The following is a 19078-nucleotide window of genomic DNA, read 5'->3' on the forward strand; positions in this document are numbered from 1 at the left end:
ACATCCGACTCAGCAACTCTAGGCTTCCTACCAATTCCTCATATTGCTGATCACTGGATAATTCTTGCATCAATCTTATGAGCACGATCAAAATACCAGAATGCATGCTACGCATTCAGAAGGCCAGGTTCCTTCACACAGTGAAGACAGCAACCGAATCATAGGCAAAATCTCATATGGAAAGTGGTCCCTTAATGTGAAAAGCAAATTTCGAATTGGCCCATCAAGTATACTCTCACGATCCCAGAACTCTGAACAAAGACCCTCCTGGCCAGAAAATATCTCACAAATAATATCCAAAAAATCTTCACAGTGCTTTCTTCGATCTGGCTAGCAAAATCATATGCGGCAAGAAATCCAGCCATTAATGTTTTCACCACACTCTTGTATCCAGCAACTTGACCCTGTGCATCGAAGTCTTGAAAAGCCTCACTTTGAAGCATTTCTAGAATAATATTAGGCGTTCCACTATCATAAGCTTGGCGAATGTAAACTAAATGACAAATGTCCAATATAGTAGTTTGATTTTCTAGTGTTGGGAGCATGGTGACAAGACAAATAGCCCATGTAAATATTAGAAGACCAGACTCAGGATCCTCCAATGAATTAAGACCTGATATTGAATTGTCAATTTCTTGCAAGTCCTCTAATGAAAATGCATGAGTGCCCTGACTGAAAGGAACATTATTGTAGACCATATAAAGAAGGTGTTCAAGATCCAAGACTTCAATAAGAACTAGGATAGCCTTGATATCTGACATGCTGTGCATATTTCTGCGCTTCTTGTGTCACAGCTTCAATGTTGCTACAACCCGATATTATGTCCTTGAAGACACCAAGTAAACTTTTCCATCTATCAGCTGTGCAAATATGGGCTGGTTCATAGTAGAGAAGAAATAGAATGTCCATAATTAAGCTCTCTTCAATCAAAGTCTCCTCAGCCCAAAGGTCTGCATATCGAAGATCCAGTTTTGAAGGTCGCTTAGCTAAAAGCAAGTCTTCGAAAACCACTAATGCCTGGTCCTCCAAGCCCTCGTCCAATAGTTCATTTGCTTCTTATCTTATTGCAATATACTCTGAAAAAGCATTTACACCTGTACAATTGTACATGAGGATTTGCCGTGCACATTTTAACAAACATTGACGCTCCAAGAAATATCGCATTGCAATTGTTTCCTAAAAATGATTCAATTCCATCTGTTGTAACAAGGGTCTCCTGTTTAAAAGACTTGCTCACCAGGATATATATCTGGACCTCATCCAATGCCAGAAAAGAACTAAGCTGGAGAGCCATGTCCCTCAAATCGGATTTGATCTCTATACTATGCTTCCCAATGATTATTCGGGGACAGTTCACGGCCGATCTTGAATTTGAATCTGGAAGTTTGAAAAATGCTAATAAATTCAACAACCAACCATGATGTTCTCTCAAAGTCTGCATCAATGGCAGCCCATGCTTACGAACTTGAGCCATCCACTGTTGACCAGCATCATGCTTACCAAATAACTGTAGCTCTGTCCCAATTCTCTTCAACTGATACCAGACCGGTGATACATGTGTAAGTTTGGCACGAACTTTTATGGCCATGTTATAACCTTTACTATTCCAGGGCATAACATATGCAAGAACCATAGAATTAAAATGCCTGTGAGTAGTGTTCATTCAGGGCTTCTCTCAATATATTTGTGAAAATTAAATCTGCTTCCCGGAGCTAAGTGTGCAGAGATGAAGCCATAGCGCAATGTGAAGTAATTGACTTTAGTCACTGAACATAAAAAGATGAAGATTAGTATCCTATTCCAAAAATGCAGATGGCGCCCTCCAAATAGCTTTTTGCCTTTGATTGCTGATGATATTTCAAATTGTGCTTGTGCAGGGATAGGAGCGTTGAAGTTTGCTGCTGCCTTTTGAAAGCTGAAGATAAATTACATAATTTAAATCCACACATTAATGATTTCTTCTTCAAAACCCTGTTTTGAAGAAGAATCAATCTCATGTTGAGACGGAGTCTAACACATTCCACCACCAAACGTTGTGGCTTCCAGAGGAGGTTTAGATGAACCTACAACATAGTTTAGATGAGGATATCTTCTAGGCCATGGAGGTCAATCTTTACTTCTGCAGTTGTAGCTTCAGTTTCAACAGTTTCCAGCTTCAAACTAGGGCAGTCGATATCTTGCAAACCGTTCGTCGGATTGACTTCATTCCACCACCAAAAGTAGCAGCTTTCAGAGGAGATCTAGATGGACCTACAATGTAGTTCCAAAGAGGAGATATTCTAGGCCACGTAGGTCAATCTTTGGATCTGCAGTTGCAGCTTCAGGTTGAACAACTTCTGGCTTCACATGTGTGAGAGAGAGACCCATTTCTGCGCAGTAGAGAGAGAGAGATGTGATGAGAAGAGTGAGCGAAAATGAGGAAAAGTTCTCTTATATTTATACCCAACGTTGGTGTTTGAATAGATGCGACTGTTGGGCTTCTGAGCCTACATGAGTTGTAGGTCGGCTTGATAATAATTCCATAATCAAAATAAATTCATATCTCCATGAATACTTATCGGAATCAGATGATATTTATATCAATCCTACACCTCTCGATGAGAGGAATCTAATAAAAATATTATCAGCCATGAATAAGATGACCCACATGAAGTTTTGCCCTGGTTGCCAATTTTAACACTCCCTCTCAACCAGGGAGAACTTCATTTGAAATCTATTTATTGGTCGTTACTATTCATCCATCAAATGAACTGCCTTGTACAGCCTGAGCCTTGCCCTGCTCTGCTCTATTCTTCCTGTTCTACTTTGTCTTGTTCTGCCCTGTACTGATCGGTACTATTTTGCTCTGTTCTGCTCTGCTCTTGCATTGTTCTATTCTGCTCTGCTTTTGTCCGAATTATGAAGAAGAAGAAATGATCGAGGATGTATCATACTGACTCAAAGTTAGTCTCAAAGTATGTACCACTGGTCCCAGACTAGTCTCAACCAACCCGAAGTCAGCGTCATAGTGAGTACAACTCCACTGGTCCTAGACCAGTATCATCCTCCACTGACTCAAAGTCAGTCTCAGAGTGCATACCACTGGTCCCAGACTAGTCTCAGTCGACCCGAAGTCAGCTTCATAGTAAGTACCACTCCTACCACTGGTCCCAGACCAGTATCGCAGTCTCAGAGACTGTACCACTGGTCCTAGACTAGTCTCAACCGACTCGAATTCAGCGTCATAGTATGTACCACTCTCACTGGTCCCAGACCAGTATTGCACTGACACGAAGTCAGTCTCAGAGTATGTACCACTTTTCCCAGACCAGTCTCAACCGACCCAAAGTCAGCGTCATAGTATGGTACAACTCCTACCACGGGTCCTAGACCAATATCATTGATCCCAGATCAATGGAGGTCATCCTAGCATAGGGAGTATGGTAGATACAATGATGCGTCCATTGGTACTACTATGGTCCCTAACTTCATTTCCTTGCTCATTGATCAGATGAGAGGTACTTCCCATGAGTCCCAGATTGCATGGGTAGGATGCCTCGACATGAGAACTAATCAATCCTATCCTCACAGGAGAACACATCAATCCTGCTACAATTGCCATGGAGAACACATCAATCCAGGCTGCCATGGAGAACACATCAATCCAGGCCTCACAGGAGAACACATCAATCCTGCTACACAGGAGAGCGAATCATCCTGTTCCACAAGAGAGCGAATCATCTTGTCCCACAAGAGAGCAAGTCATCTTGTTCCAGTGTGCACCACCAGGGAAGGGTGAGTCACCCTGTGGTCGTATGTTGCTCCAGTAAGAACCGCAAGCCCTTAGAGCTCCCAGAGCTCAATGTATGCAACATGCAGGACCCTTGTACAAGGGTTTCTTGACGACTCCAAGTCGTTTGGGAAAATCACAGATTAGATCTTTCCTTGGGGCTTTGACAAGGTGTATCAACCTGTACGTCATCTTAATGCGATGGAGCCTCCTTGCTCATCGACTTACCATATCCCAGATGATGTCTATGTACTGGAGCAATCGATGAATACGAGATTCCTCAATAATCGAATCCCACCTCTGGTTGTTATAGAGAATCACAATGGTATGTGTTCAAATAACTCACTGAAGAGCTTCCCAACCAGGCAGCTTCATACGAGATCATACTCGTAGATATGTATCCGGTCTTGGTGGTGCTTATGGCAACTGACTTCTGCTTCCTGCTCATCCATTATATCAAAGCAGAATCCAAAGAGAAACAACACTTAAAAGTGCTCCAGTGATCCTCCACACTACCTGCCTAATCAACATTCGAATAATCATGCAGTTTCATATTTCTAGTAGTGTATCTCAATCCATTAGTAATTGTGCCATGAAGATATCTTAGAAGATTCTTGGCATCAATGTGGTGAGGCTCAACCAAATATGAGAACACGGTGCTAACTGCAAAACATATGTTCGGACGGAGGTTCACCAAGAACATCAATGCGAATGAGTTTTTGAAACTCAGAGGCATTTCCCAAATTTGGTCCGATATCACTATCATATAACTTCTAAAAGTTAAGATCCTTGAGGTAGTCACAGGCTTGTAGTCCATCATACCAAATCTTTCCAATATCTTTACCACATATTTTCCTTGAGATAGGAAAATTTCCCTTGGCTTTTGCCATACTTCAAGTCCTTGGTCCTTCATTTCAAATTTAGAAGCCAACTCCCTCTTACATTTGTGAATGAGAGGGTCTGCACCTGTTAGAAAGAGGTCATCCACATAAAGCACCAGTATGAGAGGCTTGTCATCTTCAACCTTAAAGTAAAGGTTAGGATAGGCTTCACTCCTAGTGAATCCCAGCTTCATCAAGTAGCTATCGATCCTCTCATACCATGCTCGGGGTGCTTGCTTTAGCCCATAGAGAGCCTTCTTCAACCTGCATACATGAGATTTTTGATCATAAATTTAAAATCCTTCGGGTTGCTCCACGTAGACCTCTTCTTTGATCAAGCCGTGTAAGAACGCAGTCTTGACATCCATCTGATGTAGGTTCCATCCTTGTGAAGCGACAAGGGCTATGATCGAGCGGATGGTCATATATCTGGCAACAAGTGCAAATATCACATCATAGTCTATACCTTCCTTCTGGGAGAAACCACGAGCAACAAAACGAGCCTTATACTTTTCCGTACTTCCATCTGCTGCATGCTTTATCTTGTAAAGCCATTTGGAAGTAACAACTGTCTTGTCCTGGGGTTTGGAAACTACTTCCCAGACATCATTCTTCATGATAGACTCATATTCTTCGGTCATAGCATCCTTCCATACTTGATGCTTGACGGCGTCTGAGAATGATGAAGGCTTATTTTGTATGATCGTGCTCATGATGGTCAGGTATCCCTGATACCTATTAGGTTTCTTACTTTCACGAAAGCTTCCTTGAGGTGCAGCATGTCCTTCAGCACCATCAAGTAGCCCCCTAAGCCATGAAGGCCTCTTCCTAGAAGAGGAAGGCTCATGTGGAGGAGGATCAATCGGATCCATGGGTTCTTCTACATCAGGCATTGATTCATCATCCTTTTCTTTCGGTTCCCTGGTGTTGGCTTCTTGAGAGCTCCTCAAAGTCGGAAGATTATTCACCTCGCTGAGAGCCATATCTTCGTCAAAGGTGACATCATGACTAATTATGACTTCCCTTTGACTGGCTACATAGATTCTATAGCCTTTAGTATTTTCACCATAGCCCACGAAAATTCCCTTCTTTCCAGATGCACCCAATTTATTTCTTTTCTCTTTCGACACATGAAAATATACAGGGCTTCCAAAAATTCTAAAATGAGAAACATCAGGTTTCTTACCGGTGAACTTTTCTTCAGGAGTCTTGGAACCCAATGCTATACGGTAGTGTTTGTAGTTTCAGCCCATAGAAACTTCAGAAGTCTTTGATCATGTAGCATGGCCCAGACAGCTTCCACAATCATGCGGTTCTTCCTTCCCGCCACACCATTCTGCTCAGGAGTACGTGGTGTAGTAGTCTCCCTCTTAATGCCAGCCTCAGATATGCCTGAGTGAACCAACTGTAATATATCGGAGGTCTTGCTTTGGCTTGAGGGGAATGGTCCCCTTTTGAGCTTTCCTTCGGCACATCCCAGACATACACCTTCTTTCTCTACTTGGAATTCGGGCATCCCTGTTACCATCTGTCTTACATCGAGTAGAGCTTTGTAATGAAGGTGGGCAAACCTCCAATGCCAAAGTTTGAACTGAAGAGTCGTGTCACAAGACATGACACCTAGCGGACTTCCATCGACCTAATATAATGAATCAACACTAAACCCAAGAGTAAAGGCATCTTTAACATTATTTTTCCATATACATACCTTGCCATTGCTGAAGGTTACCTTGTAGCTTTTGTCTTCCATTGCCGAGATGGACACTAGGTTCTTTTTGAGGTCAGGTGCATTTAATACATCCTGGACTTTCTAGGCTTCTTGAATGGTTGTCCTCTTCCTTGATCCCCAGCTCTCCTCTTACCTTTGCTGTTGAATTTGTCATTCCTTTGATTTGCCATCAGAGGGATTTTGATCATCGTCTCGGTGTGAGTCCTTTCTATCAGGGCACTCCCTTGCAGAGTGACCTACTTTATCGTAGATGTAACATCATCCTTTACTTCCACCCTTAGGTCCAGCCTTTCCTTTTCATTTAGTCCTGGAATTATTTCTTTTCTTAGCATGAGAATAAAAGGCAGCAGGAGGACCTTTAGGCATGCGCATTTCTTGCTCTTCTTCCCTTGTTTATTCTTGAATGCATCTAGCCATTAATTCCTCGAAACCAAGAATTACATTATAGTTTAGAAGAGTAGTCCCGAACACGTACCATTCAGATGGTAATCCTCCAAGAGTAGTGAGTGCCATTTCTTAGTCTATCGTAGATTTCCTTGGAGGTGTCCAGTTCAGAGATGTATGCCACCAAGTGCTTGTCGATAGAGTCCCGGATGATCTTCTATTTTGACTTCTTCAGTTTTCCATTTGGTCCATGCAGCAGCGGATGCATTTGATGGAGGCTCAACAATATTGCCTCTTACAAGGTCCAACACTGCTGGATCTTCTAGGGTTAGATCAATAGACATCTTCCATGCATGATATTCATCTTTCTCACGGAGATTGTTTTCGGCAGGAAAGAGTGTTGAGGACCCCATAGTTCTTTTAGGATAGCCTTGCCAATCTTCACTTTGGTGATTGCTCTTGCTCTTGCTCGGGCTTTGTCTTCACCTCAGCTCTGATCCCATGTTAAATTATGGTATGTTCTATGCTTATAACGGTTTACTTCTTTTTCTTATTATATTCCATAGATTAGCAATCACATGTACATAAAGTAAAGTGCAGATAGAACATTAAACGATCGACAGAAAACAAGCCAAGACAAGAGACACAAGATGTGGTGGCTAGCCAGGGACAACCCCACAATGTGTGGGGAAACCCTTTGATCAAATCTTCTTTTATCTTCAATAATTCAGCAGAGAGAAATAGTACAATAAATCCGATTCATATCAGCAGTAGCAAACCCTAGATCAGCAGCATCAACATTAGCAGCTTCATTATCAAACTAGGGCAGACGATATCTCACAAACCGACCGTTGGATTGACTTCATTCCACCACCAAAAGTTGCGGCTTCCAGAGGAGGTTCAGATGAACCTACAAAGCAGTTCAGATGAGGAGACCTTCTAGGCCACGCAGGTCAATCTTTACTTCTGCAATTGCAGCTTTAGTTTCAGCAGTTTCCGGCTTCAAACTAGGGCAATCGATATCTTGCAAACCGTTTGTCGGATTGACTCCACCACCAAAAGTTGTGGATTCTAGAGGAGGTTCAAATGAACCTACAATGCAGTTCAGATGAGGAGATATTCTAGGCCACGCAGGTCAATCTTTACTTCTGCAGTTGCAGCTTCAGTTTCAACAGTTTCCGGCTTCAAACTAGGGCAGTCGATATCTTGCAAATCGTTCGTCGGATTGAATTCATTCCACCACCAAAAGTTGCAGCTTCTAGAGGGGGTTCAGATGAACCTACAACATAGTTTATATGAGGAGGCCACGTGGGTCAATCTTTACTTCTGTAGTTGCAACTTCAGTTTCAGCAGTTTTCGGCTTCAAACTAGGGTAGTCGATATCTTGCAAACCGTTCATCGGATTGACTTCATTCCACCACCAAAAGTTGTGGCTTTCAGAGGAGATCTAGATGGACCTATAGTGCAGTTCCAAAGAGGAGATATTCTAGGCCATGCAGGTCAATCTTTGGATCTGCAGTTGCAGCGTCAGGTTCAACAGCGTCTGGCTTCACATGTGAGAGAGAGAGACCCATTTCTGCGCAGTATAGAGAGAGAGATGTGATGAGAAGAGTGAGTGAAAATGAGGAAAAGTCCTCTTATATTTATACACAACGTTGGTGTTTGAATAGATGCGACTGTTGGGATTTTGAGCCTACATGAGTTGTAGGTCGGCTTGATAATAATTCCATAATCAAAATAAATCCATATCTCCATCAATACTTATCGGAATTGGATGATCTTTATATCAATCCTACACCTCTCAACGAGAGGAATCTAATAAAAATATTACCAGTCATGAATAAGATGACGCACATGAAGTTTTGCCCTGGTTGCCAATTTTAACACTCTCTCTTTAGAATTTAACTTTGTTTCAGTTAAGATGATTTTAGGCTAGTTATGATTGTTCAAGGGGTTTTTGATTTTTATTTGAGATTGGGTGGTGGGATCACTTAGATAGATGGATAGAATGATGTCTTTCAAACCATTGGGCTATGGAGTCAAATAGTGAGGAAGAAAAACTGGATTATCTCACTAAAGGGAATGTTCAAAGGGCAAGATAGCAGAGTGTTTTTTAGATCTTTGAGACAGAGGGGTGAAAGGGTTTCACTCGGGGTGAGAGAGAAATTAAGGGTTCTCAGACCCAAATAATGAATGAGGAATGAAGGGGTAATCGGGATCAAAGGGCAATTAAGAATCCTTTGACTTGGATATTCAAGAAATCAATCTAAACCAAGCAGCAACTAAGAATTCCTTATTCATAATTTGAGCAAGTTTACAGTTTGTCTCTAGACTATTTACTTTCTCTTCCAGTTTCCAAATTTCTACAGCTTTGAGGGACATCTCTTCCATGGCTTTAGCCAACCTATTGGCTTCTTCACCTGTAGAATCCGCTGCAGTCGACCCTGTTGCTGAAGTAGATGGTGCTGTTGCAGGCAATGCAGTGGCCAATGGAGCTGTAGGAGCCAATTTCTCAGCCAATGTTGATGGTACTGCTGTGGTGACAGTTGGGATGATCGTGGCTACATTTTCTTGGAGGCTGGCCTGCTTGGTCAACTTGTCCATTTCTTTTTCCATTTATTTCAGCTGGGTGTTCAACTGAAACACTAAGTCAAGCATTTCCTCTTGGGCAGTTTGGCTCTCTAGGACTTGTTTTCTTTGAAGGTGCTGTGACTGAGGCAGTTTGAGCTATTTTTTCAGGGCCACAATGTCTTCATTCTTCTTTTTTATCAACTATTTAGTAGCCTTTATGTCCTTTGGGTCATGGCCCACCTCAATGATCAGGTCTTCTAAGGATTTGATCCTTGTGTCTTTAGCACTGGAGGAGGCCTTCTCGAGTTTAAACTGTGGAATAGTATTATTTAAGGACTCCTGTAATCTGTATGCATCCATGGCATCAGTTGGGTGTTCAACTGAAACACTAAGTCAAGCATTTCCTCCTGGGCAGTTTGGCTCTCTAGGACTTGTTTTATTTGAGGGTGCTGTGACTGAGGCAATTTGAGCTGTTTTTCCAGGGCTGCAATGTTTTCATTCTTCTTTTTTATCAATTGCTTAGTAGCCTTTATGTCCTTTGGGTCATGGCCCAGCTCAATGATCAGGTCTTCTAAGGATTTGATCCTTGTGTCTTTAGCACTGGAGGAGGCCTTCTCGAGTTTAAACTGTGCAATAGTATTATTTAAGGACTCCTGTAATCTGTATGCATCCATGGCCTTACCAGTCAAGGTGGAGTATATCATTTCTCTAGCTTGTTTATGAAATTCTATTTGGTCCATGGGATGGATGTCCTTTGCCAATACTTCAAATGTGGTCTTCTTATAATCTGCTGCAGATTTGGGTTGTGGCACTGTTGGATGCATATATGACATTTGCATCTTTCCCTCCTCAATATCAAAAGTAGACATTAGTATGATCTGGTTAGGAGCTGAATGTTTGAAATATTGAGCATATGTCTTAGCTTTCAATTTTTCATTTCTCATTTTAATCTCCTTATATCTATCCTTAATGGTTTTTTCTTTGTCAGCCAGTCTAACAAAGGAAGAAGCCTTTGCTGACTTCTGCCTTTCTATCAACTGTGTGTTAGAGGTGGTGGGTTCATTTGTTTCCTCTACCTCTTTCCCTTTCTGACTTGCTGTGTTTGGTTGAGATTCTGATTGTGGTTCTGATTATGGTTCTGACTCTGTTCCTTCTACTTCACTCTATTCTTCCTGTTCAGATACATGATTCAATTTTCTCCCTTTCCTTTGGTCTTCTTGCTCGTCCACTATTTCCATCTGGGAACTAGAAGTCTCTTATATGTTTTTCGGGTTTTTCTCCTTATTCAGGGGTGTTTGCAATGCAGAGGGAGCATCCATCCTTTTGCCTTGATCTATGACCTGTAGGAACTCACTCAGGTCAATTTGTTGCTCAATATCATATAGAGCATTTTCAACATCAACAATTGTGCTATCTTTATCTACCAAAGTGTTTTCCAACCATTCAGTTTGGTTGGCATATCTTTCAATTTCAGGCACTGAATAATGTGCATAAGGAGCTAGTTTAACCTTGGTTCTCATTTTTGTTATTACTCCATGAGGGTCATACTGCCACATAAAACCCTTGGAAAATTTCAACTCCTATAACATACTGTCTGCCTTTGGTCCAACTTGTCTATTATTGCAAATAAAGGGGCCTAGTTCACTCTTGAATCTGAATTGGGCCTTCTTCTTTGCAACCATGAAGTGGACATCATCTGAGTTGATGATTTGCCTGAAATATTCCAAGGAAAAAATTCTTAAGGGAAGATACTTTGGCAATTTATATGAAGCTAGTTGGCAGCCATAAAATCTGATCTATGTGTGATTATGGTACAAGTAGTAGTCTCCTATCTTACTATTTTTAGCCAGCTGAAGTATGCTTTTGATCTGAGGACTAATCCTAGGTTGCAAAGTTCCTGTCAGCATATTCATCACTGGGTGGACAAAGGAACCTATGAAATCCTTATAATCAGAAACAGTGGAATATTTCTGGACAATAGGTGTCCAACAAAGTACATACCTCTCTTTTCCTCTATTGTCACCTTTTATGATCGTCATGGGAATTTATCAGTTTGGTAGTACAAAAACAAATAATACAATACTGCAGAGAACTTAAACACCCTTTTAGTGGGAAATCTAATGAGTTGTTCATGCATTTTGTCTACAATGAACTGAGCATAGTCAAACTTGATGGCAGGAGGTTTACCAGGGGTAAAAAGGGACAAGAATGCAAAAGTGACTTCATCTACATGTTTGTTTGTCCTATATCCAAGGATGGAAGATATTATGGTGATAATATGCCTGACAGTTTGTGAAAATATGGGGGCTATGTATGGAGGAGTAAAACTTGGTGTATGTTCTTTTGCAACTATGAAATCTTTGAACACTTTCTTGGCTTTGTCCTCATCAATAGAATTATAGAGTTCTAGTAGTCCTCCAATAGACAAAGGAGCTAAATTTGGGTTGGGCTGGACCTGTAACATCTGATTGATGGATTCTGGAGTGATAGTGAAGAGCATCTATTGATTGGGGGCTACTACAGCTCTTTGGCTGGGGATGTAGCGGGTCTGACAATAATGAATAATTTTCTGGGAGACTATGGACTTCTGGGAATGAGTAGAGGGGGAGATTTGACTCCCAAAGGTGAATGTCATTAGCATGGTTTAAAAATCTGTCTTTGCTCCAAAAGTGGAGCTTCATTCTTTTAGAGGCTGAAGATGTATCTTTAATCTGAAAATCCCTATCAGCCAAGGGTAGGTGATCTTGGTCAAGGTGGGGGGTTGAAATAGGCTTAACATTCAGGGAAATGTGGGTAGACATTGTGTTGAAAACAGGGGTAAAAGTCGGAAATTGACTTGGCAGGGTTCGACTAGTGGTCTGGGTTTTGCAGGTTTTTTAAGGGTCTGGGTGCAAATCAGTTAATTCAGGGGTAGAAAGCTTGATTTAATTCTAACTTAAATTACTTGAACTTTTATATTAAAATGGGGCAAATTTGGTGTATTTTTGTAGAATACTTGAAACCGGAGGTTGGTGTTGTGAATTTAGTCGAGGTTTTAGGTTGCAAACAACAGGTGTTGGCTCTAGACGAGTGCTGGAGGCAAGATGGCAACTGGTAGTCGATTAGCGGTCATAGATTTCAGGGGCGCGTGAAACCTTAGGCTTTCAATGTGCAGTTGGTCGAAGAGACGTAAAAATGGTGTACGCAGGCTTTAATGGGTGAAAAATGGGAAAAGCGAGAAAAATGGTTATGAACAGTCACTGGTATTGAGAGGGTGGTTTTGCCCCTCTTTGCACCACTTTTGGGGGGAGGGTGGTAAAACTCGGAGGGGATGCAAAATGATGTGATGGTGACATGTCGCTAAAGTGGGTCTAGGAAAAACCGCCCATTTCGGGCGCTATCGGGTCATTAAAGCTTGGAAGTGGAATGCGTGCGAAATGGAGCGATAACCGTTAGATGAGATGGGTGTTGATCGGATGGTGGTTGCGCTGAAAAGATGCGTGGAGGGGATTGGGGGAAAGGTTAAGGAGGGGCCCGCCTAATCAAACACACTTAAGCCATGTTTAATTAACTTTTAAAATGACAGATTAACTTAAATGATCCATCGGGCGGGTTTTTGCAAGGCGGAAGGGTTTTCAACTTAGGATAAGTTGATTTATGGGTTTTTTGATTAGAAAAGGGGAAAATAACTTTTCACAAAGGGGGGAAAAGGGTTTTTACCCTAGGAAAAGGGATTTATGGAACATAATGATGATTTTAGCAAGGGGGAAATGATTTTAAAGGGAATTTGTGGGGGGAAATATGGGATAATGAAGTAAGGGTAAAAATGGAGGGGAAAAGGGATATTTTAAGGGATGATGGGGAAATTAATAAGCAATGAGAGGGAGAAGCTTGTGAAAGGAGGGGAAGTTAGTTAAACTCATCTTATGAGCATGCTTTTTTCATTGATAATTGCTCCTGCACACTTGAAACACATAGTTAAGCATGATAATAGTGCTTATGCTCCAAATGACTTGTATTTCTGCAACCTTTCTTTACTTACCCTTTTACCTACCCTAACATTTTTTCTTCACTTTGGTGGGTGCACTTAAGCTAGCAAACCTTTTTCTTTCCTTTTCTTTTATAAAACAAACTATCTACTTCTAACCTTATATCTTCCAAGGGCTCAGATTGAACTGATGAGCTCCTTTTATTTTCTCTACCTATCTAATGATCTGCCAAGATTAAACTGTTTGGTCAAATTTTATTCTCTAACTATAAACATAAAATTCAAAGCATGAAGTAGTCAAGATTAAGCAGTTTGACTATCATGGGTCGTGGCATGTATGACAAGATGCACACAACCATTATTTAAGACAGTAAAGTAAAAAGTAGTGGCACTTGGACTTGCACACATTGATGATCAGTTTTTTGTTTGGGGTTCATATTTCTTCATTTTTTGTATTTTTTGATCTTTTCTTATTTTTATTGTCCTTTGATATTTTTTTTAGGACATACCCTCTTCACATTTTTAATTTTAATATGGAAAAAATTTGCAGAAAGCAAAGGTATGTACAATATTACAATAGTTAACCTCAACCAATTCAAAATTATGAATCCTATCACTATAGAACTCTAACGGAGTGCATCCAATAGTTTTTCTCCATGCTATCTGATAGTCCCATAGAGCTTCAAGAAGTCAATCTTCTGAATTGTTGAGGTGTAATATGATAGTCTTTGTTATAATGGCCTCAAATATCTTGTTTTTTCCTTCTACTTTTCGATTTAATTTTGGACGGTATGGTGTTGTAACCCTGTGCTTAATCTTATAAATGTCCATTAATTTCTGAACAAGCCTTGAAGTAAAATCTGTTCCTACATTGGTGACAATCCCACATGGTATCCCAAACCTAGTGAATATCTCTTCATGAAGAAAATATGCTACTACTAGCTTAGTTGTATCTGGGAGTGCCTTGGGTTCCATCCATTTTGTGATAGTTTGTATGTACTAGGATGGAAAAGTTACGACAAGAAGGAGTATTGATTGATCCAATAAAGTCAATGGCCCATTTGTTGTATGGTTTTAGTACTAGATATGGTTGCAATGATATTTAATCTAACTGTATTGGTCTTCCCATGCACTTACAACCTTCACTGCATATCTTTACACATTGATTGGCATCACAAAATATGGTGGGCCAGTAGTACCCTTGATGGAGTACTTTATATCCGGTCCTCCTATTTGCAAAGTGACCCCCATAAGGGCCCTCATGGTAATCTTTCAATATGTCATAGATCTCAACTTCTCATACACATTGTTGGATGATAAGATTTGGTATTGTGTATAAGAGGCATCAATGGATCCATGAGAATATCTGGCTTTGTTTGATCATATTTTTCTTATTTTTTCAAGATAGGTGATTGTTGGCTTGATGGGGCCTGAGCTAGGTTCAATGTCAGTTGCACCAACCAAAAAAACCCTAAACTCCTGGCCCTTTTGGAAATAACCAGCGTAGCGCAGGCTACCATCTCACTTGAAGCAGTATTGGTGCATGACAGAACCAGCTGTATGCATCCAAAGATATGTGTGATGGGTTCCTGTGGTTTCCAAAGATTAGTTCTAGCTTTGCGAACCCTAACCCTTCCAGAACAATTAATAACAATAAGTCTTATACATAGTAATTATATCTTCGTGGAGGCCATTAAATAGTCATAACATGCATAAATTATATTGATCTACCTCTTTCGCACATTATATAAACATTAATTCATATACTTTCAGATGCAGAGTGAAACCACATAAATAGCAGAAGTAAATACAATTGAATAGATACACAAAGTATGGATCAAAACTGTCTTTTATTAGATGATATTTCAAAGTACAGACTTTCCTACCCTGCGCACTCAACTGCAGGGGCCCACACACTCAGCTGCATGAGCCTTCCCCTTTGTCTAAATACATGAAACATACTTTCCCGCCTTAGCTTACTTGCCCCAACACTAATCTTCTATCTTCTGATTGCCTTTTAGACTCACTATGACTCTTCTATTTATAGCCTTTCCTTTTACAATACCATGGTCTGTGAACCATGGGTGGGTCCAAAAACATTCTTAACACTTAACAACCTAAGGGACTAAAGCCCCTTTGAATCTGACTATATTTGCACTCCGCTTCCACAAATCGAGGAGACTTTACATTTTTACCAAAAGGAAATACAAAATTTAACCCCAGGGACCCCATCCCAACATGCCCCCAACACAATTTGGTGACTCGTCCTTGAGTCACTTAGCTAACGCTTCAATATTTGCTTGGAGTTCGTTGAACTCCAACTTCAAAACCTATAAATCAACTATGCCCTACATAGCTGCCTTCTATACTTCCTTGACCAAGTTCTCTATAGTGGGGTCTTCCACTGTGAGGCCCATGGTCCTTTGAGTTTGTTCCATTGCCTTAAGCTTGCTCTGCACTGAAAAATTTAATTGGTTGGCCTCCTCTGTCCAAGGCTGTATTCGTGCCATTAGAATGGCCTCTTTCTGATGCATCTCTTCAATTTCATTATGAAGATGCTTCCCTTCCTGTAGTTTGGCGAACCGCTGTACTAGTGCCAAAGTGCACACAGTCAATCTAATCTCATCAAACTGCAGTTGTTTTTCTCTAAGGTCTGCACCAATCTTTTGCAAAGTGGGGTTCTCCTGCAGAGACATCCATAGCTCCATAGCTTGCTCAAACAACTCTGTGCAGTCCTTGACTGCTACTTCTAATGTGGCCATGCCTTCCTTTATAACAGCTTCGCGCTACTCTCGAACCTTTGGCCGAGTTGTCGGCTGCAACTTCAATTGTTGCTCCAAAATATGCAACTGTAATTCAAATTGGACTCGGCCAATTTCATCTTTGAACTCTTTGATCGCCACAGCCAACTTCTGGATCTTTTCTATTGACATTGCATCATTTGCAATGTTAAGTTCAAGCAACTCATTACATGCTTGTGTAATCACTACTTCTAAGTGCTGGCTGCATGTAGACATATCTTTCTTTTCCTTCAATGCCTATGCCTTTTCTTCAAAGATACGCGCGTTGTTTGTTTTGACTTCATTAATCACCAGCAGCATGGGCTTCTCCCTAACCCTCAGATCAGGCTTGGAATTTGACGTCCTGTAGGACGTATTTCGTGTTCCAAGACGTATTTGACGGGCATTGAAAAAATTTCCACGTCAACTTTGACGTGTGTTATACACTTGTAACCTGTCAAAATGATGTTTAATTTCAAATTTCAACCGTCAAAATTGATAATACCTCTACAAACAAACGTAATGCCTAGAATTATGAATGGACTGAACCGGTATAGAAGAGAGTTTGTAATGCCTAGAATTATGAATGGACTGAACCGGTCCAGAAGAGAGTTCAAACTTAGTGGCGTATGGTTTTGGTTTGGAAAGAGAAGGGCAAAGAGATATAATTTAATTTTACGATGATTGAAGACTTTATCTATTGAATATTTATAGAACAAAATTACTGGTTAATATTTAGACATATTTATTAAATATTTAAAATTAAAATTTATATAAACTCATATATCATTTCTTTTTTATTATAATATATATGTATATATATATATATATATATATATATATATATATTCTTTTATTTTTATAATAGTTATAAAGTAAAATCAATTATTAATTTTTCTATATTGAATATCCAAATCACCACCCTCTCATGTCTACCTTTGCTTTCTATATTAGAGAAAAGATTATTTAACCTTCATGGACTCCTGCAACATTGTTGTTGTGCTCCCCTATTGTTCTCCTATTCACCTTTTCTTTGTTTAAAGCAAATTTTTCAAAATTAGCCTGTCTATATCAGAGAAAAGATTATTTAACCTTCATGGACTCCTGCAACATTGTTGTTGTGCTCCCCTATTGTTCTCCTATTTACCTTTCCTTTGTTTAAAGCAAAATTTTCACAATTAGCGTGTTTAACATAACCATTTTATTTAGCTTTTCACAAGGCTTCATGTTGAAATAAGCCTTGATTCATTTAGCTAATTTAGGAAAAAACAAAGTACTCTGGGAAGGAGATTAATGAATTTTGAAATGTAAAAAGTAGTTGAAAAAGAGTTTTTGATAAGGGGAGGTTGATATTCATAAATTTTCTTAAAACGTGGAGATTAAAACGCTGATATTAATGAAGGCTGAAATGAAAAAAGTAGTTGAAAGATATTTTTTTAATAAAGAGAGGTGGACACACAAATTTGCTTAAAACACAAAATGAGAGGCATGTAAAATAAGGTTGAAATGCAAAAAGTAGTTGAAAGAGAATTTTTTGATAAAGAGAAGTTGACACCCACAAATTTGCTTAAAACATAAAATGAAAGGCGTGAAAAATACTAAAATGTCATCAAATTTTCGTTTGACGGGCAACAAGAATTTGAAATTCTAGGCCTGCCTCAGATTATCTGATACTCCTTGGTGCAACTCATGCAGGGTTTGGATGGGGAGTGCCACGAGGTTGATGCCCAGATTCTTGATTTGTGAAAGTTGTTTTACGTTCTTCGGGGCCTCCAAATTGATAATAACAACTATATTTGCAGGGTCTACGATCAATCCCTGCTTGCAAACCACATGATCCAACAATATTCAGTAAGGAACACAAAAGATGCATTTTTTTAGATTTAGGGTGATCTGATGTCTATCACAGGTATCCAACATAAGGTGCAAACTTGCAACGTGGTGCTTTACCAACCTAAATACAGTCCAACCATCAAAGTAAACTTCTAAGAATTTGTTGATAAATTCATTAAAAGCTGAAATTTCCACCCTTGAAAAGATCACAGGTGCATTCTCCAATCTAGATGGCATTACCATGTATTGAAAACATTTCCATTCCATCGCGAAGGTGGTCTTGATGCGATCCTCTGACACGATCTTGATCTGATGGTACCCTCAGAACCCATCAGTGAACGAGTAGGCTTCCTACCCTCCAACATTCTCCAAGACTTCATTTGTAAACAACGTTAGAAACAAGTGGTGGACGCACACATCATTTAACTTCCTCAGATCGATGCATATCCATATTTCATCTTGTTGCTTCTTTTCCTAGACTACCATAGGACTTACCCAGTCTGATTCCTCCACAAGCTCAATGATCCCAACCTCTAACATTTTTGTCCAACTCTTTGTGCACATTTTCCTTGTATTTGGGATTCAAATGGTAGGGTCGCTATTTTACAAGCTTCGCGTATAGGTTCAAAGTAATCTTCATCATGCCCAGGTCCCCTGGTATCCCCTTCCGATTCGAGAACTTGGTGGGAAACAAGTCCCGGTATTCGAGCAACATTTCCATGACCTTATCAACTGTATCCTCATCCCAATAGTCATCTATTTTCGCAAACTTTGGTTGTGCATCGATCCAATGTTTACCTGTTTGGATTTTAAAGGCTCTGTTATGTCAGGAATTACTGTTTTGGGTCCTTCAACTTTGGGCTGTCCCTCAGACTCCGGAATGCTGATATTTCTAGGGTCATCTTCTTCTTCTTTTGCGGTCACGTTATAGCATTCTAGCACATGGTGCAATTGCGTATTCCAGTCTGGTTGAACCCATTCTACCGGTTCCTTAGGCATTCTAAAGATTGCAACCTGAATTTCTTGGAGCACCTCATCAATACATCCAAAGCTGTCCTCAAAGCTGAAGGTTAACATAAAACTTTCCCTCAGGATAGCCCACTCAGCCGTCCCATGGCACAACTTAGTTTCCAAGTACTAGTTCATTGGAATGGTATCCAAACT

This window comes from Pinus tabuliformis, chromosome 1_2, assembly GCF_031772625.1.
Source record: "Pinus tabuliformis cultivar Carrire ecotype Pingquan chromosome 1_2, CPIR1, whole genome shotgun sequence".
In the NCBI taxonomy this organism is placed as follows: Eukaryota; Viridiplantae; Streptophyta; class Pinopsida; order Pinales; family Pinaceae; genus Pinus; species Pinus tabuliformis.